Raw genomic sequence first — 7,516 nt, 5'->3', positions numbered from 1 at the left:
TATAACTTAGCTATACTGTATGTGTGAGCTTTAACTCCCATGCTTCATACTTACTCAGATATGGCCCTATAATATTCCACATAAATCAGATGACCTTACAATTAAATGACTTACCTCACTATTTAACATGAATCACTCTCATATACACACACTGATTTGCAAAAATATATCACAGTATTTATTTCAGAAACCCCCAAACAAACAAAATAAACAAATGAAAATAATAATATTATTACCCGGGATTTTCTAACTCAGTCTATGGTACCATGTTCATTGGTGCGCTGTTGGAGCTCATAAGTAACCCTCAGTTGGAGAATAGTTAGTACTCACAGTCCCTTGGAGACTCAGAAAGATGGTAGTAACAGTCCATTCAAGACTGCCATACACAGCCAGCAGGAGGGAGAAAAAAAAACCTCGGTCCACGTGTAGAAAGGCCCTGGCAACTGCAAGTCCTGAGCACCTCTACCGCAGCAGCGTGAGTGGCAATGTCTGAAGCACACCGGGAACTTGTAAATAATTCCAGGCTTCCTAATGGCGCCTGATGCAGCTCTCCTCTGCTCTCAAACATCTCCTAACATGGCCTCGCTCCGCTGGTAAAAGTCACACTGAGTCGCAATCCCACTAGGTTTTAATCTTCCAAAATAATACAGTTTTTTTTAAACAGTATTTTAACAATAAAATTGAACTTAAACAGGTATTTTTCCCCCTCCTCGTGTTTCTCCTCACCGTCTCGTCTTTGTCTCAACCAAAACCCCGCCCTTCACCAAATCTGATAGGTCAGAAGTCTATCCCAAACTTGTTTGATTGACACCTGTATATCCAATGCACCAAACAGAAACGGACATGATAGGTTCAAGGTCTCCTCTAAACATGGGATATTTGAATACTTTAACCAAAATACACAGTTTTCTCTTTTAATGCACAAAATAAATCACAAATTACACGACAAAAGGATACACTAGAATTAGTAGGGCACTACACTCTCCCCCGACTAAAACTGTCATGTCTTCATGACATGCAAACATAAATCTCATCCCCTGCATTTTACAGTTTTCACAGACACTTATATACTGTCTTTAACCCATCCACATGTAAAAAGTACTTCTATACCGTTTGACAGGAAACACTATTTTGACCTTTAATCTCTATAGGGACAATCCCATATGTATTGACTGCAACTGAAGTCGGGTTTCCCAGTGAGTCATAGGTCAGTCTAGGTGGAACCCTTGTCTGTCTCCGAGGTCTGTCACCCAAATTTATGTCAGTGTCTCGACTGTCCACAGTTTGACCTGGAGTAAGGGTATCAGGGTTTGTCAGGGAAATGTCTCTCTCAGTCTCACCAATTCTAGTGTATCCTTTTGTCGTGTAATTTGTGATTTATTTTGTGCATTAAAAGAGAAAACTGTGTATTTTGGTTAAAGTATTCAACTGTACTGCTGGGAGATCTTTCAACTTCAACAGTTAACTGTTCCTCTGGAACTTCACTTGATGCTGTAGGTTCCTGAGCACTGCTCTCCTCTACATCAGAGGCTCCTGAGACTGCCGCCAAAATATCCAAATCCAGGTCAAAAGGTTCAGCGCATAGTTTGTTTTGATCTCTCTCCTCACTAGATGGATGTAGTGCAAAATAGTCATACCATACACCAATATCATCCTCTTCTGATTCCGACTCAGAGTCAACTCTATTTTCCTCTTTGTGAGCTGATGAGTACAAGGGATTGGCCTTTACATTTCTTTGAGCCATTTGCTTGTCCTTTTTTTTATTAGACCCAGTTTTCTCTGTATTCTCACTTGTCTGCAAATTCACCTCTTGACCAATGGGCAGAATGGTGATTTCGGTGGAGAACCTTTTCAGGACCAGAGCCATCTTCTGGCATCAGCTTGAACACTGGCAACCCAGGAAATTGATGTGCCACAATGTATGGAGTGGATTTCCACCGATCAGCCAATTTTTGTTTTCCAGTCAGTCCAAAGTTTCTGATCAAAACCCTGTCTCCTGAAACAAGTGGACAGAAACGAACTCTCTGATCATAACGCTTCTTATTTCCTTCGGCTTTCTTTTCTGACTTACTCTCAGCCAACTGAAAGGCAGCTTGAAGTTCACGTCTCATGTTTTTGACTTAGCGCAAGTAGGACTTGGCGGACGTTCCATCACTCGAGACTCCAAATGTCAAATCCATTGGCAATCTTGCCTCTCGACCAAACATGAGAAAATATGGTGTATAGCCAGTCGTCTCATTCACTGAGCAATTGTAAGCATGAACTAGATGACTTAGGTGCTTGCTCCATTTACTTTTCTCACACGCATCAAGAGTTCCAAGCATGTCAAGTAGCGTTCTGTTGAACCGCTCAGGTTAGGGATCACCCTGGGGGTGATAGGGTGTCATTCTAGATTTCCTTATGCCCAACATGTTCAAAAGTTCCTGAATGAGCCGATTTTCAAAATCCCTGCCCTGGTCTGAATGCACTCTTTTTGGTAACCCACAGTGAACGAAATATTGTTCCCAGAGCACCTTAGCGACTCTTGCGGCTTTTTGATCTTTTGTGGCAAACGCTTGGACATACCGAGTGTAGTGGTCAGTAATTACCAGCACATTGCAGATGTTCGTGGAGTCAGGCTCAAGTGACAAAGTCCATGCAAACAAGATCCATTGGTCCGCTACTGTGGAGGTGAGAAAGCTCAGCAGCTATTTTTGGTAACGTCTTTCTTTGAATACATCTTGGACAATTTTTACAGTGCCTCTCAACTTGTGTTTTCATCCTAGGCCAATAAAACCTCCCTCGGACCAGACCATAGGTCTTGTCGAAACCCAGGTGGCCACACTGATCATGCAGAGACTGAAGCACAGTTTTTCTGAACTCTTCCGGAAGCAACAGCTGCTGTCGCAATGGCTTATTGGGTGGTTTGCTAATGCGGTACAGCACTGACTCTTTGATCTTTAGCTTCTCCCATTCTTTGAGCAACAATGCCACATCTGGATGTCTTCCCTTGTCAGCACTCCCTACTTCCCCCTGGCTAACTGCACTCCAAACTTCTCCAATGCAAGGGTCTTCCTGCTGGGGATGAGAAATCTGTGCATTTGTCATATTGGGTAGCTTGTGTGTAGACAGAGAAGATAGATTACAATATGCTTTGGGCACTGCATTCTTTGAGGAACCTAAACTGTCAATGGTTCTGTGGGGTTTGTAACGATGGGGACCAACTGAAGTCATGCAACAGAGAGCTTTAACTGCAGAGGTGGGCATGCACTTCTCTCTCTCATTGACACCATGAGGGCGCCTGGACAATGCATCAGCATCAATGTTCTGATTTCCTGGACGATACTTCAAACTAAAATCATATGTCAACAGTTCAGCAAGCCAGCGATGCCCTGCTGCGTCCAGCTTAGCTGTAGTTAGAACATAGGTTAGTGGATTATTGTCGGTTTGAACTTCAAACTTGGCTCCATAGAGGTAGTCATGCAGCTTGCTGGTGACAGCCCACTTTAAGGCCAAAAACTCGAGTTTGTGTCAGATAGTTATTTTCGGATGGAGTGAGACTTCGCCTCACAAATGCAATTGGGTGTAAGCCATCTTCTTGGTCCTGATAGAGGACACCCCCTAAACCTTCTCTGCTTGCATCAACATGTAGCACATAGGGTAGACCTGGGTCTGCGATTGCTAAGACGGGTGCCTCAGTAAGCCTCTTCTTCAAAGTCTCAAATGCTTCCTCACAGGGTGTATCCCACCTAGAACCAAAAGGTTCCAAAGGGTGGAACCATGGCTTTGGTTTTTTTTCTGTCTCTTCAGTTTTGTTTGCCTTGTCATCTTTTACAGTCTTTGTCCCTTTCCTTGACTTCCCACCCACGATGCAGCCATGCAGCAACTGGTTGAGTGGATGACATACTCTGGAAAAATCTTTGATGAACCTTCTGTAATAGCCACAGAAGCCAAGGAATGAGCACAGAGCAGTGATATTTTTAGGACGTGGCCAAGACTTAACAGCTTCGACCTTTGAAGGGTCTGTGGCGATGCCATCACTGGACACTATGTGGCCAAGGTAGGTGACTGAGGGGCAGCAAAACTGACATTTATCCAAGGACAGCTTTAATCCTTCCTCTTTAAGGTGATCCAGCACTTTCAGAAGGCGCTGCTCGTGTTCCTCCAGTGTTCTCCCGAAGACGATAACATCATCTAGGTACACCAATACCTCGAGGAGATTCATATCACCTACTGTTCTCTCCATGACCCGTTGAAATGTAGCTGGAGCTCCACAAATCCCTTGTGGCATCCACTCAAACTGATAAAATCCGACTGGGCAAATGAAGGCCGTTTTTTCTTTGTCAGCTGCACTCAAAGGGATCTGGTAATAGCCGCTTCGGAGATCAAGCACACTAAACCACCGGCTACCACTTAAGCAGGACAGAGCATCTTCCACTCTGGGGACAGTGTATTGGTCAGGGATTGTTCTCTTGTTTAATGTTCTGTAATCCACACACATACGTATGGTTCCATTTTTCTTGCGCACAACAACAATCGGTGACGCATAGGGACTCCTAGACTCAGAAATGATTCCAGCCTCTTTGAGTTCATGGATGGGTTTCCTAACGTCATCTATATCATGAGGAGGTAAGCGTCTAGAATGTTCTCTGAAGGGTTTGTCATCTGTTACCCGAATGGTGTGCTCTGTGGACTTAGCACAACCAACATCAAATTCACTGCAGGAGAAAACCTCCTTTCTCTACATCATCTTTCGGCACAGTCTCTCCTTCCACTCAGGAGGCACAGGTGAGTTACCAAAGTTAAAGGAGGATGACAACAGCTCTGATGTGGAGAGTTTAGGCTTCTTCTTCACAAGGACTTCCTTCACTACGTCCACAGGAAACACATGGGCGATGGGCGTTCCACGCTTTGTCACCTCATGATTGGACATGCTTCTCACAGTGACTGTGATGCAACGACATTTGACAGCAGTGGGGTTATCCATAACAGGCATTACCAGCAGCTCATCAGGGAAAGCTCCCTCCTCAGGACGCTTGATAAGGATAGCCTGTGAGGAGACACTTCCTGGAAACTTTGGGATGCCAGTGACTGTTGCCACACCTCCAGGTGGCAGCGTAAAAGGCTGGACCCTGTTGAACCAGACAGTTCCTCGCTTTGTCTCCATATCTGTATCAGGGGTTTCCTGAAATGTCTCATAAGCCCTTTTGATGACTGGATGAACAGATAGACTGTGGATGAAACTGTTCCCTTTTTTTAGTTTTGCAAGTCTGATATAGTCTCCTTACAGTAGAAGTGTTTGTTCCAACTATAATGGAATACTCGCCCATCATGACCAGATCAGGACAAACCAGCGCAAGTGTTTGGACAGTCTCTTTAACACCCACTACATCTTCACCAAACTCCAACTCCATGCACAGATATCCATCATAGGGGTACTCATCCACACTGAGACCCCATATCTCCAAGCGGCCAATAGGAGTCAGTGGCAGGTGCTTCAGATGTTCATCATAAAAGGAACGATATAGCAGAGTGACTTGAGACCCATCATCAAGTAAAGCGTTACTGTGGATACCTTCAATTTGTACAGGGATAACATTGCTCGGTCCAACTAAACCTTCAGGGAGGCTATTGTACTTTTCATTTAGCGTGTCACACTTGGTGGAACGCATCTTCTCCGGGGTATCAGGCCGTTCCTCTACTGAGCCCCTGGGGAGTTTCCCTGTTTGGCTCTTAGGAGACGCTGGTTGACTTTTCTGAGGTTTTCTGGGTTTGAGCATTCACGATGAAAATGACCATCTTCACCACACCTGTAACAAAAGACATCAGCACAAGACAGACGGTTGGTCGTTCTTTGTTGCGAGCAGGTGGGGTTGCAGGCTTTCTCTGTTGGTGATTAGAGTTAAATGCTTGATGCTGGGTGGCACTATCGGAGGCAGCTACTGATACAGAGAGCAGACGGGTGACCTCATTTTTGAGACTTTGAACTTCCCTCTTCAGGTTCTCTATGGCAGAGTTATTTTCTGAAACAGCAGCCACGGTGACAGGCTCTGACTGACCAGATGTAATAGAAACAGTAGCACACCCTGCACACACAACTTGAGATGTGGGTGCGACATTTTTCACAGTTTGTCTTTCAAGAATCATCTCTTCCTCTTCTCTGATGTCATGCAGCAGCTCTGTGAAGCTTGGATCAGGCTTAAGTTTGTATGTCATCCTTATGCGCAGTGCCACCAGATCATGAGGTAGGGATCCTCTCGCCACTTGTTCAATGCGAGTATGATTCATGTCTTTCACCAGAATACCACCTTTACGATAAACTGCATGCAACAACTTATCCAGTCTGAGTATGTAGGCTGAAAGTCTCTCACCTTCCTGTTGGAATGTATGACAGAATCTCACCATGAGATCAGCTGCACTCTCAGTGGTACCAAAAGCTGTTTCAAGGGCTTTTAAATAGTCACTGGCAGAGGAGTTGGGATCACTCACTCTTAGAGACCGAACAATGTCTGCCGCTGGCCCTTTAAGACTCTCAGCAATTCTTTGTTTCTAAACTGTGTCAAGACACTGCCATTCATCCAGCATATGTGCGGTTTGTTCAGCCCAGGCCTCATACTCCTCTTCTCCATGTGGAGTTGGCTTGAAACCTGAGAACAGGCAGAGCTTGTGATACCCTTGTCCACCAGTAGGCATGTGGCACTTATCAACCAATGAGGATATAGCAGTCACTAGCTCTGTATTAAGGTCTCTTGGGGTGGGCAGAGCAGGAGTTAACAAACCTGTGACATCAGCTAAGGTCTTCCCTTCATGAGCTAGGAATGACATTAAAGGAACAGTCCACCGTACTTCCATAATGAAATATGCTCTTATCTGAATTGAGACGAGCTGCTCCGTACCTCTCCAAGCTTTGCGCGACCTCCCAGTCAGTCAGACGCAGTCAGATGCGCTGTCACTCCTGTTAGCAATGTAGCTAGGCTCAGCATGGCCAATGGTATTTTTTGGGGCTGTAGTTAGATGCAACCAAACTCTTCCGTGTTTTTCCTGTTTACATAGGTTTATATGACCAGTGATATGAAACAAGTTCAGTTACACAAATTGAAACATAGCGATTTTCTATGCTATGGAAAGTCCGCACTACAATGACAGGCGTACTAACACCTTCTGCGTGCTTCAGCAGCACATTGATATCTGAGCTCCGTATCAATGCGCTGCCGAAGCACGCAGAAGGTGTTAGTACGCCTGTAATTTATAGTGCGGACTTTCCATAGCATAGAAAATCGCTACGTTTCAATTTGTGTAACTGAACTTGTTTCATATCACTGGTCATATAAACCTATGTAAACAGGAAAAACGCGGAAGAGTTTGGTCGCATCTAACTACAGCCCCAAAAAATACCATTAGCCATGCTGAGCCTAGCTACATTGCTAACAGGAGTGACAGCGCGTCTGACTGCGTCTGACTGACTGGGAGGTCGCGCAAAGCTCAGAGAGGTACGGAGCAGCTCGTCTCAATTCAGATAAGAGCATATTTCATTATG

This window comes from Neoarius graeffei, chromosome 8 (genome assembly GCF_027579695.1).
Source record: "Neoarius graeffei isolate fNeoGra1 chromosome 8, fNeoGra1.pri, whole genome shotgun sequence".
Classification (NCBI taxonomy): Eukaryota; Metazoa; Chordata; class Actinopteri; order Siluriformes; family Ariidae; genus Neoarius; species Neoarius graeffei.
This window is presented reverse-complemented; position numbering follows the sequence as displayed.